Below are 13,294 nucleotides of genomic sequence, written 5' to 3' on the forward strand. Positions count from 1 at the left end.
TCCAAGCTCTTTTGCCAGTCTCTCAATTTTAGACCCTTCCTTCAATCCTAGATTTTAACTCAGTAGAAACTTCAATCAATAAGACAATGTTTTTTGCAGCATGTTCCATGAACATGCTTTAACATATACAAGCATTTGTTCGACCAAATTTCTTGCAACTTCAGCAGTCATAGAAACCCTCTGCTGAAAATTACCTTTATTTTTAGTCCCTTAAATTTTTGTAAATGCCAGGGCTGAAGAGCAGCATAGTGGTTAAGAGTATGTACTGTTCTTGTAGAGGACCAACCTTCAACTCCTGGTGCCCATTTTTAAGCTTATAACTGCCTATAACTTTAGCTCAAATGATATCCAAAGCCTCTGGCTTCTAAGGTCTTCTATATACACACACACACACATGCACACATACACAAATTAATACTATTATATTTCAATGCCAATATATTTTTAATATAATACAATTTTAACGGGGAGAGTATATAAGGAAATATAAATGTGTTAACATTACAATGAAAAATGGAGTTATCTTTGGATTGCTAGTGACATGCACAGACACTCACTGCAGACTTTTGGAGTTATATGATTGATCATCTTTATCATCTTTTCTTATAAGTGTCTTGAGGAATTGTGCTCTGTTCAACAACACGGAGATACATCTGAGTGTTAGTAGGAAACTGTAATATATGACAGCATACACTGAAGATTTTTGCTACAATTTTCCTTATTTAAGTGTACAAAATGCTAACAATGCATAGATGATAGATACATTAAATAATGAGAATATAGAAATAACTTCACAATGTATATTTAAAAATGACATGCACGTAGATTTTATATGTCAGAATCATGTGGTTGCAAAACAAAAAGGGAAACATAAGTATGCAGTTGATTGAAGAGTCAATAGTACAGAGCATCATCTAGTAGCCTTTATGGTAAAGCTGATTGCCCTCTAGCATTAAAAAAATGAGTAGTAGAAGTGTAGTTTCATCCAGATGGATGTGCACTGGTGCTGTCCTCTGAATATCACCCAGATACTAGTAGGTGCTGGTACATGCTGAACAAGAGACGTTTCTGTTCACTGGATGATTTCTTTGTTAAATATCTTTCTTTATGAGTAGCCTTAATACATAGAATGAGCATGAGTCTCTACCAAATCATCCAGAAAGAATGTGAATGGCTTTGACTTCTAAGGACAAATTTTAAATGAACAGAGAGTACACCAAAGCAAAAATGATACAAAATCAAACCTACAGAGACAGAATTGGTCTCACCAAAGCACAAATTATCTCAGACTGATATGAGTAAAATACATATTTAAAGGAAGATGGTAGCCATTATAAATTGCTAGGTCCAGCAAGCTGGAATTGGTAAAAGACTTTGTAAAGTCACATGAAGGCAATTCACTCACATGCTTTACCCAGGGGACTTTATTCTTTCATCCTTGTTTTTATTTGGGAAACAGGTTTCTTGTGGGAAAAAAATTACATATTTTTGCTCCTATGGCTTTTTATCTCTCATATATATAGTTTCTACTATCATTGCAACAAATTACATAAATTAAGTAGCTCAAGTACTTACTGCTTTATATTTCTGGATTAAAAAGTAAAAGATGTTAATGAAATTGATGTGTCAGCAACGGACATTATGTTTTATGGATGCACCATAAGGGAGAATATTTTCTTTGCTTTTTTTCAGATTCTGTTAGCTTCCAGGGTTCCTTCGCTTGTATATACATGGCACCAATGTTTGCTTCTTTAGGCACGTGGCTAATTTGAACTCTTGCTCTCCTGATGTGGTCCTTGTTCTTATGCCACTGAGTCCTTAAAGTAAAAATATGCAACCATAAGATTTTAATCTTATCTAGAAAGTCTAATTTGACATACAAGCTTGTAGGTATAAATTTGTTGCAGCCTACTTTTAATAAGGGTTCGACCTCTCCTCTAGCCCATCACCCAAGCGAGGTAGTGGAAGAGAAAAGTTATTAGGATTTGAGGGACCTGTTCAGTGATAGTTCATTGGGGGAAAGCTCAATCATTTTTCTCAGCAGTTCAGTCCCATAGCAAACACCAAATACAACTCAGCAGCTACAGACCAGTCCTCTAGGTAGGCAGACACCAAAACATAAACTGGCAGCTACAATCCAGTTATTTCAGCAGGCAGACACCAAGCATGAACCAGCAGCTCTAATTCAATACTGAAGAAACTGCAAGGCTTGCCAACCAGCCTGAGATGAATCTACAGAAACAGCAAGCTACTCCAAGAACCTCACCAACAAAGGTGGCATTACCACGAGTAGAGCTCAACAAAACTATGTAAGGCAAACCAAGAAATGCATGTCATTAGCGAAGAAGAGCAAGACCAGAGTAAACCAAACCAATGCTCAGTGCACATCTCCCACTGTGTGTGGAGTCATACATAAACTCCTTCATCATGCATCCACTCATGTGTCCACTATATCAAAACATCCTTTTACCTGTGTCTGCTTCAGGAAAACATTCTTTCCTTTGTCTGCTTTAGCAAGCCATCCTTTCACCTGTGTGACCCAGTAAAACATCATTTGGCATAATTTACTTTCCTAAGAAACTAGAAGTTTCCATTTCACAAGCTAACAAAAATGAAATATGGAAAAGGTTGGACACAAGCTGGTATCAAGATAACATAGCTTTGAAAAGGAAAGCCAGAAGATGGTAAATAGACACACAAGATGTGGCTACCTACTTTTCTTCTTAGATTTCTTTAAAGAAGCTTCAGCATTGAAAGTAAATGCCGTAATAGTATCTCATGGAGATAATTTAAATTATGCCAGTGGATACAGAGGCAGGGGTAGTCAGAGGAACACACGGAAGTAACACTGTGCATGATCAACTCAAGAAAGGAAGATAAGGAAGAAGAGGAGGAGAAAGAAAGTTTATATACAGTGTAATCCTTAGGAAATCCAAGAGGAAAAACAAATAGGCACAAACAATCACCAGTCGATGAAGAAAAATTAAATATTAAGGTAAATCCCAATAACTCTCCAAATAGAGCATGAAAGAAAGAAAAGAGAATAAAACTGAAGTTAGCAACCACATAGGACAATTAGTAGAGTGACGTCTGCTTCTATTTGTTGTGCTTTTTGGGACTCTGGAATATGAGAACCTTGTTCTTGATCTCTAAACTTTGAAGTTGATAGATGGCTCCCCATCATGGACCAAACAAGCACCTGTGCCACCAGCAGCATCACCACGTTGTAGAACTCTTACTTTTATTCCATGATGTGAGCTACTGTTCTATCCAGAACCCCTGAAGATCATGCTTGATTACACACACACACACACACACACACACACACACACACACACACTTGTCAAAACCAGACTGCTACTGCCACTGCCACTACCTCTGCCAATTCTAAGGAAAAAATAAAACAGCACTGTGTATCATGGGACAAAAGTCCCTGAACACGTTTATCTTGCATTTTTGAGCAACCTTATTTTCAAATTCGGTTCATGTCCCATGGCCACTGTTCTGTGAGCAGACAAAAGGTTTAACTACACATCTAAAGAGCAGACTTTCCTTTCCTGCTGAGGTTCTAATAAAACCAAAATTCTCTCTCTTAAAAACAAACAAACAAACAAACAAACAAACAAACCTCTTATGTCAATTTTAGGAGTCACGTTATTGTTAAACAGAATAAGGAAAACTTAGTGGCCTATAAGTAACAGTCTTCATCAAGTAGTAGAAGACATGAAATCTTCCATAGAGCAGGGATGGTCGTCTACTTAAGACACCTAGCCACTGACACAAACCAAGGTACCTAAAACAACAAAACTTCATTGAAAAATGGCCCTTGTCAGATTATCTCCTCATGAATGAGACTCTGTCTTTCACCTCTTGAATCTAGGGCAGGCTTGTGAGCTCCTTTAGTGAAAAAGACATAGACACACTTAACATTTTCTGGGCAGATGTGAGCAAATGTCTACTCACCCCAGACAGTGTGCCACTGACAGACCAAAGAAAAGTTTCATCCAAGTCAAGATAAGGAAACCAAAGAGTTTACTGGGTTTACTTATATGAGCATGGATGACAGAAAGCAGCTGTATCAAGAGAAGTCTCATCTTCAAATGGGTGATAGTCTCACAAACGCTTCAGAGATAGAAATCTCCCTTTCAGTTAATCTTCTCCCTTATGTGTACTGTAGGACCTGCCGAGACAACGAGAAGCTGAACCAGGAATACTAGGGGAGTGGTACAAGAGTGAGCAGAGGCTGAGTTAGCAGGGAAGGGGCTGGTGACCCTCCCCTTACTCCTTCAAGAGAGTCTGCTGATGCCCTGGTCTTGTGGAGGTCTCTTAGAGGCAATCAATGCTGCTCTGACTTGGATATGGTAACAGCACATCCTGCTCAGATGATAGCACTGCACACGATACCCAGATGATAATGTTCCACATAGCCCCAGCCTTCAAGTTAAGGCAGCTGTCACTCAAAGCTTCCATCCTTGCAAAAAGTTATTAGCTTAAAAAACAAATACTACCATCTTAACCATGCCCTCGACCTTGCCTGTCTGACAACACACCAACCTGCCATTAGCCATTTTAGGATTTTAGCTTGTATGCTAAAATGAAAACCTTGAGAAGTTTCATTGCTTTTGTGGGGAAAAATTATGTTTGTTTTTTTTTTCTGGTAAACTGACCTATAAAATACCATAAGCCTGGTGTGTCGACCTACATGGCAGACATAAAGCTTCTTGGCTTTTATTATTTACAGACACATGCAAAAAAAAGCACTGTAATCTTTATGCAAAGACAAAACAAAAAAAGCCCAAAGGCTAGGCAGTCTGCTAGCTTCACCCTCTCAAATTCTGCCTTTGGTGAGCTCACTCGTGCTGTTAAGGACAGTCGTAGCTTAATTTTGCCTCCTAAGACCACTGTTCCAACACCAGAAAATGAGGTTAAATCAGGGACACAAATACAAAGGTGAACACTGCAGTCTATCCTTTGCTTTCATCTTTTCCTAGTGAATATGCTTGGTGTGTATATTTAGGCTCCAGATCACAGAACATACAGAACTCTCTACATTGTGCCTCTTGATTTATTTGATTTATTATATTGATCTCTGTGGTCTTGGCCCATTCAGCAAAAATTCATACTTACAGAATGTGTTTCAGTCTTCAGCACAGCTAAACTACTTCACAGTGTCTCATCAAATTACCAACTAGCACCTAACTTCAGGGGAGTAGCTTATTTTTTGTAAGTTTTCTGTTTTCTCATTCTTTAAATAAACATGCTGAATGGTAGATTCCCTAATGCCTCTCCTTTCTGTTTTAAGGTTTGGTGAAATTAGGGCCAGAGAGCTTTCTAGGAATAAATGCATCCAGTGTTCAGGAACCCTAAAATTTTCATGGAGAGATAATAAGCAGTAGTTGAGGAGTCCCAATTGTCTCCCTTGATTCAGTTGGAGACAAGTTGCTGGAAAGCTCAACTGACAGAATTTTCCTGTAGTATGAAATATCATTTGAAGTCACTGCTCCAATAGTTTAGAAGATGATGACAAAAGGTAAGAACTAGAAAAAAATCTGTAGAAACAGAATAAATATGCCATGGTATGCTAGTATAACCCTTGTAATAGATATTCAGCACTGTCACTGTATGTGGAACATGTGGACAGTGCTCATATAAGCAAGTGTTGTTTTGAACAAATGCAAAAATTATGTTGGAAGTGGCCCCTGGTGCACTTGTGGCTAAAGTAGACTTTGTAATAGCAAACATGCAACTTTATTCCCACACACTGAGTAAGACACAGAACCGGACAAAGTTTAGTATTATCACAAGCATTTACAGACTGCCTCAAAGCCATACAATAATTGAAACCATGACAAGGAGATAGTTATAATTTGAAAGCCAACTCTCATTGCATAAATAACTGGTAAACTGCCTAATTTCTGTGAATCTAAGTTTCTTCACTTTCAGGTTTTGAAAAGGAACCAGTACATGGAAAAAAAAAAAAAAAGAAGAAGAAGAAGGGGGGACAACATCTGTAAAGTCTTGTGAAATATAGTGTTCTTTTCACCTTTATCATTGTATTAAATCTCATAAATGACTAAGTGACTACAGGAAGCCTAGATATTTTTGTCTCATTTACAACATTCTGGCTTATTGGTAGCATTAACATATTATGAATAGGACACTAAAAATCATATTAGAAATAACTGCGAGTACTTCCATACTGTGTGAGGCTAAGGTCTTACAACTGACCAGAGTAGCAATAGGATGCCTCCCAAGACTTCCTCCAACATTTGTGTTAGTGAGGTTTGATCATTGTTCTAATGCCCAGTCTAGGTGTGAGCAACAACCATCCAATTAAGGAAGTTCTGTTCTTTCTATAGGCATCAAATATGTCCCTGAGAAGAGCCTAGAGAATCAATGTCTACATTCTGTTGTTCTCACCCTGATAGTATATACAATAAGGGGTTTCTATGTTCATGGAAACTTAGTAATACAGACCTGGGTATATGTCTCCCCTATGTCAGTTAAACTTGGCATTTGGCTCCAAAATGGTCCTGTAGGAGAGAAACCAGAAAGACTCTTCTTGGTGTGTATCAATGCAAAGATAAGGCTGCCAGGCGTACAGGTAGAGAAAATCTTAGTGAGTTTAAACTTTATAACCAGGACAAATGATACATACACAGACCTTTACCCCATCCCCAGGTATTAACCTTACCCATTTACATTTTAAAAAAGCAAAAGTCACAGCCGTGCAATTTTATTCGTAAAGTACCAAACACTTGACACTTTCAATGACTTGTTCTGGTTTTCTTGACATAACTCTTTTGGCTAGTAAAGAAAAAAGTATTTAGTATAAGAAATTGGCAAAACATTTAAAAATAATAATTAGTGGTGCAAGTATAATCCATGATTCCTTAAGGCAAACAATGGAGCAGAATATTTGTGAAGCTGACCACGGACAGCCATGTTGTCCATCCAGTAGGCTCTTTTGTAAGGTGAGTTTGACATGGCACATAACTAGAGATCAGGTTTGATGTGTTCTCTTCATAAATCTGACCCAACATTTCAGATTGTTTTACCACTGGAATGACAGAAAAGGCACTCCACAGACAGCATCGTGACTTGGAGCTTTGGATTTGTTTGTTTGGAACTCTCAATACTTGCATTTTTAAGTGTTGCCTAGTTAAATAAACTAGGTAAGTGAAATCTAGTGTATTATGTGCCATAAGGCAGTCTCTCAATGGAAAAGATAGGTAAGATAGCAAACCAAATGAAAAAATAAAATCAGTAGGTCCCCAAACCCAAAAGGTACCAATACTTTTTTAAAAAGTTGAAATTATCTGATTAAAATGCTAAATAGTCCAACATAAAATTTTTTCAATAAGTATTTAGGAGCTTGTTGGAACCAAGACAGTATATACAAAATCAAAGATGGAAACAAACAATACAGATGAACCAAATAGAAGTTTTAAAGATAAAGCCTGCAATAAACTAAATTCTGAACTCACTGGAAAGGCCCAACAGCAGACTGAAGAGGCTAGAGGAAGAATCAGTGGAGCTTAAAATTAAACCATAGAATATACTCAACCTGAACAACGAAGAGAAACGAACTGGAAAATCAAACTCATGGAGGCTCAGTTGAAGTTCTGGGAAAGAAGTAAAAGGACCAAGAACAGGTTAGGAGGAGAGGTAGACAGCAGTAAGGATAATTTTAAAAGGCACAGGGAGTCATAATATTTTATGTTCACCTAAAATTGCATGTAATGTGCATATGCATATTGTGGACGCCCGACTCGCCAGCAAGGAAGACGCCACAACAGGATTCTTCTGCGCACGCTTATTGGGAGAGCTTGATAGAGAAGGCGAAAGACCCTGAGCCCCAGAAGTGGCGCTGCTTATATAGGCCTAGGAGTGGCGTCTATACCTGATTGGTTGTGCTTTCAGTACCTCATTTACATTCCCCAGGATGGGCTGTGACTTGGCGCAAAACCCTTATGCACATGAGCACATTGGTTGTTTACCAGAACTTACGGGTGGTGGCCAGTGGTAGCCAGTGCCATCTTGTAATGGCGTATGTGGCTTCCCACACATATGACAATATGTCGTTTAAATGAAGCTATGCCTATGCCATTTAGAGTAATGATGGTTCCCGTGACTGCCACAATAAAACTGCAATATTAGACGTGAAAAAGTTCCTCTCAATTTGTTGGTCAACAGTGTCCAAAAACCCCCAGAACAATACAAGCTATTTCCATTACTGTACCTTGCCTTCTGGAATTTGAAGGTAAGATCCAATTGCTTTGCTGAACGTACCACACACTTTGGACATAAAACTAAAGGGAAATGAAGTTGGACTTGACCTATAGCTTATTCCCTGGGGAATGTCTGTTAAAGAAGGAAGCAATTAGTAGTCATAGATCTAAAAGAAGAACCTACTACTGCAAGGTTCCTAAACCTATATATTTTTTTTTATTATTTTCTGAGTATATACCCACAAGTAAGTGTAGCCTCATTCCTCACCAAAGAAGCTTCTTTTTGCAACAATGGAGGATGTCATAGAGATACACAACTGTTCAAAACACAGAGAATACATGACCATTGAGTACCCAACTTCAACTGATGTATCTGCAACACAACCCCTATATACCTACTTTCGGGGATGAAAAAGTGTGGAAAAATTGAAGCCAGATACTCAGGATGTCTGCTGTTAGAAAGTGTACCTCTAAGCACCACAGGGAAAAGGCACCCATGGACCCTCAATAATATGGCTGCTTTAACGAGGCTAACACAATGACAATACAAGTTGACATGTCAATGTAGACAAGAGGAATCCCACAAGGTTCCCTTCTACTCCTAGAGCTGTAGGCAGGTAGCCAGCACCTGACGAGTGAGGAAGACTCAGTTCTCTCCCGAGATGAGCTCCATTATAGGTTGTATAATCACAAAGCGTCATCCCTGGAAACATGCACATACAGGCCATGCATAATTAACAGGAGTTTGATGTAGATGTAGTACGCATGTATGAGTTCTCAAAAAATATAATCAGCAAAATTAAAATAATCATTTTAAAGGAAGCAATACTGAAGCTTTTTTCAAAAAAAATCACTTGAAAGTTTTACAAACATGTCAAAAGACAAATTTATGGACTAAAGGAACTGAGAGGAACTCAGACTGAACTCAAAGGAACCATCAATAAGACACAACATGGTTAAACCTCAAACACATAGAGGCAAAAAGAAAACCTGGAAAGCAACCAAAGAGAAATAAAACATTTTTTGTAGGAATAAAAAAAGCAATTTTATTGATACAGATTTCTTGTCAGGATCAATGAAGTAAGGAAGATATCTTGGCACATTTTCTAAGTGTAGAAGTAAAAGAAGTAACATTTCAAAATTTTATAACCAGCAATACTATCACGCAGGATACTCTGAAGAAAATATAACACACACACACACACACACACACACAAAGAAATTGCCATAAGTAAAACTATGGTAAAAGTATGCTCTCTGAAGAGAAACAAATTATAAAAGAAGGATTATTGTAATGTCAAAATAGAACAAAAACGGTTGTTTAAAGGATAGATAATTTTTCCTCTTACATTTTCTAAGTTGTGTTTGATTGTTGTTGTTGTTTTGTTTTTTCGAGACAGGGCTTCTCTGTATAGCCCTGGCTGTCCTGGAACTCACTTTGTAGACCAGGCTGGCCTCGAACTCAGAAATCTGCCTGCCTCTGCCTCCCGAGTGCTGGGATTAAAGGCGTGCGCCACCACGCCCGGCGTGTTTGATTGTTGAACCAAAACTTATAGCATTGTCTGATTCAATTCTGAATGTAGGTAGAGAAGATAACCAAAGTGATCATGATGGGGAAGAAAAGGGGTGTAGAAGGACTAAGACTTCTATGCCCTCTCCATCTGGACAACATGAAAACGGTAGATAGTAATGGATCTGCATATCTGGAAACACATAAACGAGTTAGTGAGCCTAGTATCCACAACAGAGCCACTAAGAAGCACTAAAGATCCTTGTAAAGGAATCTGAAATGATCCCAAGGAAGATAACAGAACCTGGCCTCTGGAGCAAGGTAACCTGAGCTAGCCTCCTGGCTAAGCTGCACTGAAAAAGGTGACTTACTGGCTTCCCTGTATCCTCCATCACTGTGTTTTTAAGTTAGAGACAACAATATCACTTTGTGGGATTGTGATGAGATTTTAAAAGGTTAGTGTTTACTTATACCAGGTCCTGATACACAGTGAGTATTATAGGAATATATTAGATATATGTTCCAATTGGAGAAAAACTCGAGTTGTAGCTCAGTTGATAGATTGCTTGCCTGGCATACATGAATCACTGTTTCCTAGAACTGAAGAGATGCACAGTAGTAAGAGGGTACCTAAGATATAGAGACAAGAAGATTGTGGTCATCATCACTTTATACCTAGTTTGAAGCCATTTTGGAATATATGAGACTGCCTCAAAAAGGGGACAAAAATCCAATCAACACAATTGCCAAGCAAATGGCTCAAGAGAGGCAGGCAGACATTCAGTTGTTCCTCTTACCACGACCACCATGACTAAATATCATACTGTGACAGTCTTTGCTTTCACACTTAATCTATATTTTAAATGACTTTACAATAGACAAATCCCTCTACAATATGTGTTGATGTTTATATTCCACCTCATTCCTCTTTTTCCAAAGGAGGTAAAGTTCACAGACTTTTTTTAAAGGTAATTTTGACACAGATTTTGATTACTGGATCACTTGAAGCACTCACTAAATTTGTTTTACCAGTACAGTGAGTAGAACATGCTTATGGTACAATATGGGAAGACACTCAAATTATTCTTGGTTTTACATGTCACTCCAAACTCACAAGGAGAAAATAGTATGTTGGTTACAAGTAGAGACTCTGAAATCTGATCACCTAAGTTCAAACTCCAACTCTACCGTTCATTAGCTGTGAAATCTTGCTTGTGGCACTCAGGTTTTTCAGGCTTTGCTTTCTTCCCATTAAAAAGGGGGAAATAATAGTGTTTGTGAAGATGAAATGGGTTAATGTACCTAAAACACTCCAAACAGTGTCTGCCAATAAGCCAAGTGGAAAGACTAACTGCAGTCTGTTTTGTGATGGCCTAGATTCATTCCAAAGGCATGCAGACAAGGAAGTTGTCTTGACCCTCTATGGAAAATTAAGAGCAAATTCCACCCTTTTAGTGTTTACCAGTGTGAGCAACCAAGAGTGGTATAATAGAGCCATCAGTAGGTCTGTAGCCTGTTTCACACTGCCTTCCCATAAATCATTTTTTTAAATGAGTAAAAATTTACACATTTTTTTTTCATGAAGAGTTTTGCCATAGGAGCTGTCTTTAGCTGCACGCACATAGCAGAGATTAACACATTTCTTTCCTGGCACACAGACTGGCTTGTCTCATCGTAGCCTCTGAAAGACTCAGCATGAGCTTTACAATTTTTGTATCACTTGACTTAAAAGAATTGTACGACTAAAGGAGTTTATTCTTGAGTTTCTGACAGTTGTAAGTCACAACACATGAACCTACCTTTGGAGACAGTGTTTGTTGTATTCTTAAATGGAGTTTAAAATAAACTGTTAAACTACAGGCTTAGAGTAAAACCTATTTTGGGGATACTCTTACTCAGTATATAAACGAGCTGTGCCTAGATAAACTATATGAGATTCCATAATTCCTACTAAAGAATAACAGATGATTACTGCAAAAATTTCAACTTCAGCCAGGCTCTGAGGCTCATGCCTATAATCCCTGCGAAGTCTGAAGCAACAGGATTGCCATAAATCTCAGGCCAGCATGGACTACAAAGTCAGATTGTCTGAAAAAAAGACCTTTCCCTCCTTCTCTTTTTGTAGTGGTTTGTTTGTTTGTTTGATCATTTATAATGGCTGAATAAGCTTGGAACACAGATTTATAACAACAACAAAAAAGAACTATACATTAATCTATTTCCTTTATTCAGCCATGTAGCAAGATCTTGACAATACAAAGAAATAATTCTAAATTAGTCAGACTTCATACATCATAGAAAATAGAAATCTGGGCGTCTGATACATCTCTCATCAACTCATATCTAATTAGTATATGTTAATGTATTTCATATTCCCTCCATAGTCTCAATGTTATAGACACTTCTTAGACTATTCCTAGCAAATCCTTAAATTCTACTGGAGACACTGGAAGCCAAACATTCCCGTTACATCTGCTGGTTATCCTATGATCTGACAAGGCAAGTGTCAACTATAAGCTATAGAGACCAGTAGGAATGGGATTCTAGGCACCCCCTCTTATTACTAATGCTCTCAGGACTCAAGGTCAAACTAAAAGAGAAGCCTCTCCATAACTCTTAAGAATATCTGCTCTAGCTTAGTGAAAGCCTCAAAGATTTAAAGAATTGGATGTAAATAATAAAATAGCTAGAGCTCTTCAAGCTGTGGCCCATGTGTGCATTGAAAATTGTTTTCATGAAGAATAAGTTAAAGAAAGCAAGCCAAGGTGGTTGTAAGTGTAGACCAAAGGGCACTCCAGCCTCTATCGTTCTGACAGTGTGGTTTCAGTCACACAGCATATGCTTAACTTTGTCTCCACCATTTATTAGCTGTACAATATCAGCTATGCTGAAACCTTGTTCAACTGTAATAATAGTTTCATTCTTGTAGGATTGTTTGTGATGATTGAAAGAACTAGGAAGTGTAGAGTAGTGCTATTAAAACATTTTGACATTTCTGTCATTGAAGAGACATTTACAATACATGGGAGAGAGATTTACAATACAGTCTGAAAAATAATAACTACTAAAATGTATTGTGGCTGCTATTGTTCTGTCCTGTGCTAAACACACATTATGCAATTATACATATAATGTTTAGTTAAATGGGGGAAGAGAGAAATATCCCTTGTAGAAATTTTTCAAGTGTTTATACAGATATTCTGCCTTCATAAATTAGCCAGTACCCCCACCCCCAGAGCTCGTGTCTCTAGCTGCATATGTAGCAGAAGGTGGCCTAGTTGGCCATCAGTGGAAAGAGAGGCCCATTGGTCTTGCAAACTTTATATGCCTAAGTACATGGGAACGCCAGGGCCAAGACGCGGGAGTGGGGGGGGGGAGTAGGGGCAAGGGCATGGGGGACTTTTGGGATAGCATTGGAAATGTAAATGAAGAAAATGAAAAAAAAAAGAAAAGCAAAAACTCTTAGTCCTTGAATATGTAGTAACTTTCTTCAAGAAATACCATATGGAACGGGTGGGGAGGCAATAATTTTACAGTATTAAATGCCCCCAGT

The 13,294-nt window shown here is 38.1% G+C and overlaps 1 long non-coding RNA gene across 1 annotated transcript in view; it reads right to left on the reverse strand.

Moving 5' to 3' along the window:
- Positions 1–424: 424 nt before the first annotated feature.
- A830019P07Rik (RIKEN cDNA A830019P07 gene) overlaps positions 425–13,294 on the reverse strand; it is an 89,358-nt gene continuing 76,488 nt past the window's right edge. The window contains exons 3-5 of the long non-coding RNA NR_152130.1: positions 7,568–7,625; positions 6,478–6,533; positions 425–1,817 (exon numbers count right to left, since the gene is read on the reverse strand). This is a non-coding gene — a long non-coding RNA (RIKEN cDNA A830019P07 gene). The remainder of the gene's footprint in view (positions 1,818–6,477; positions 6,534–7,567; positions 7,626–13,294) is intronic.

The sequence above is a fragment of the Mus musculus genome, chromosome 19, assembly GCF_000001635.26.
Source record: "Mus musculus strain C57BL/6J chromosome 19, GRCm38.p6 C57BL/6J".
Classification (NCBI taxonomy): Eukaryota; Metazoa; Chordata; class Mammalia; order Rodentia; family Muridae; genus Mus; species Mus musculus.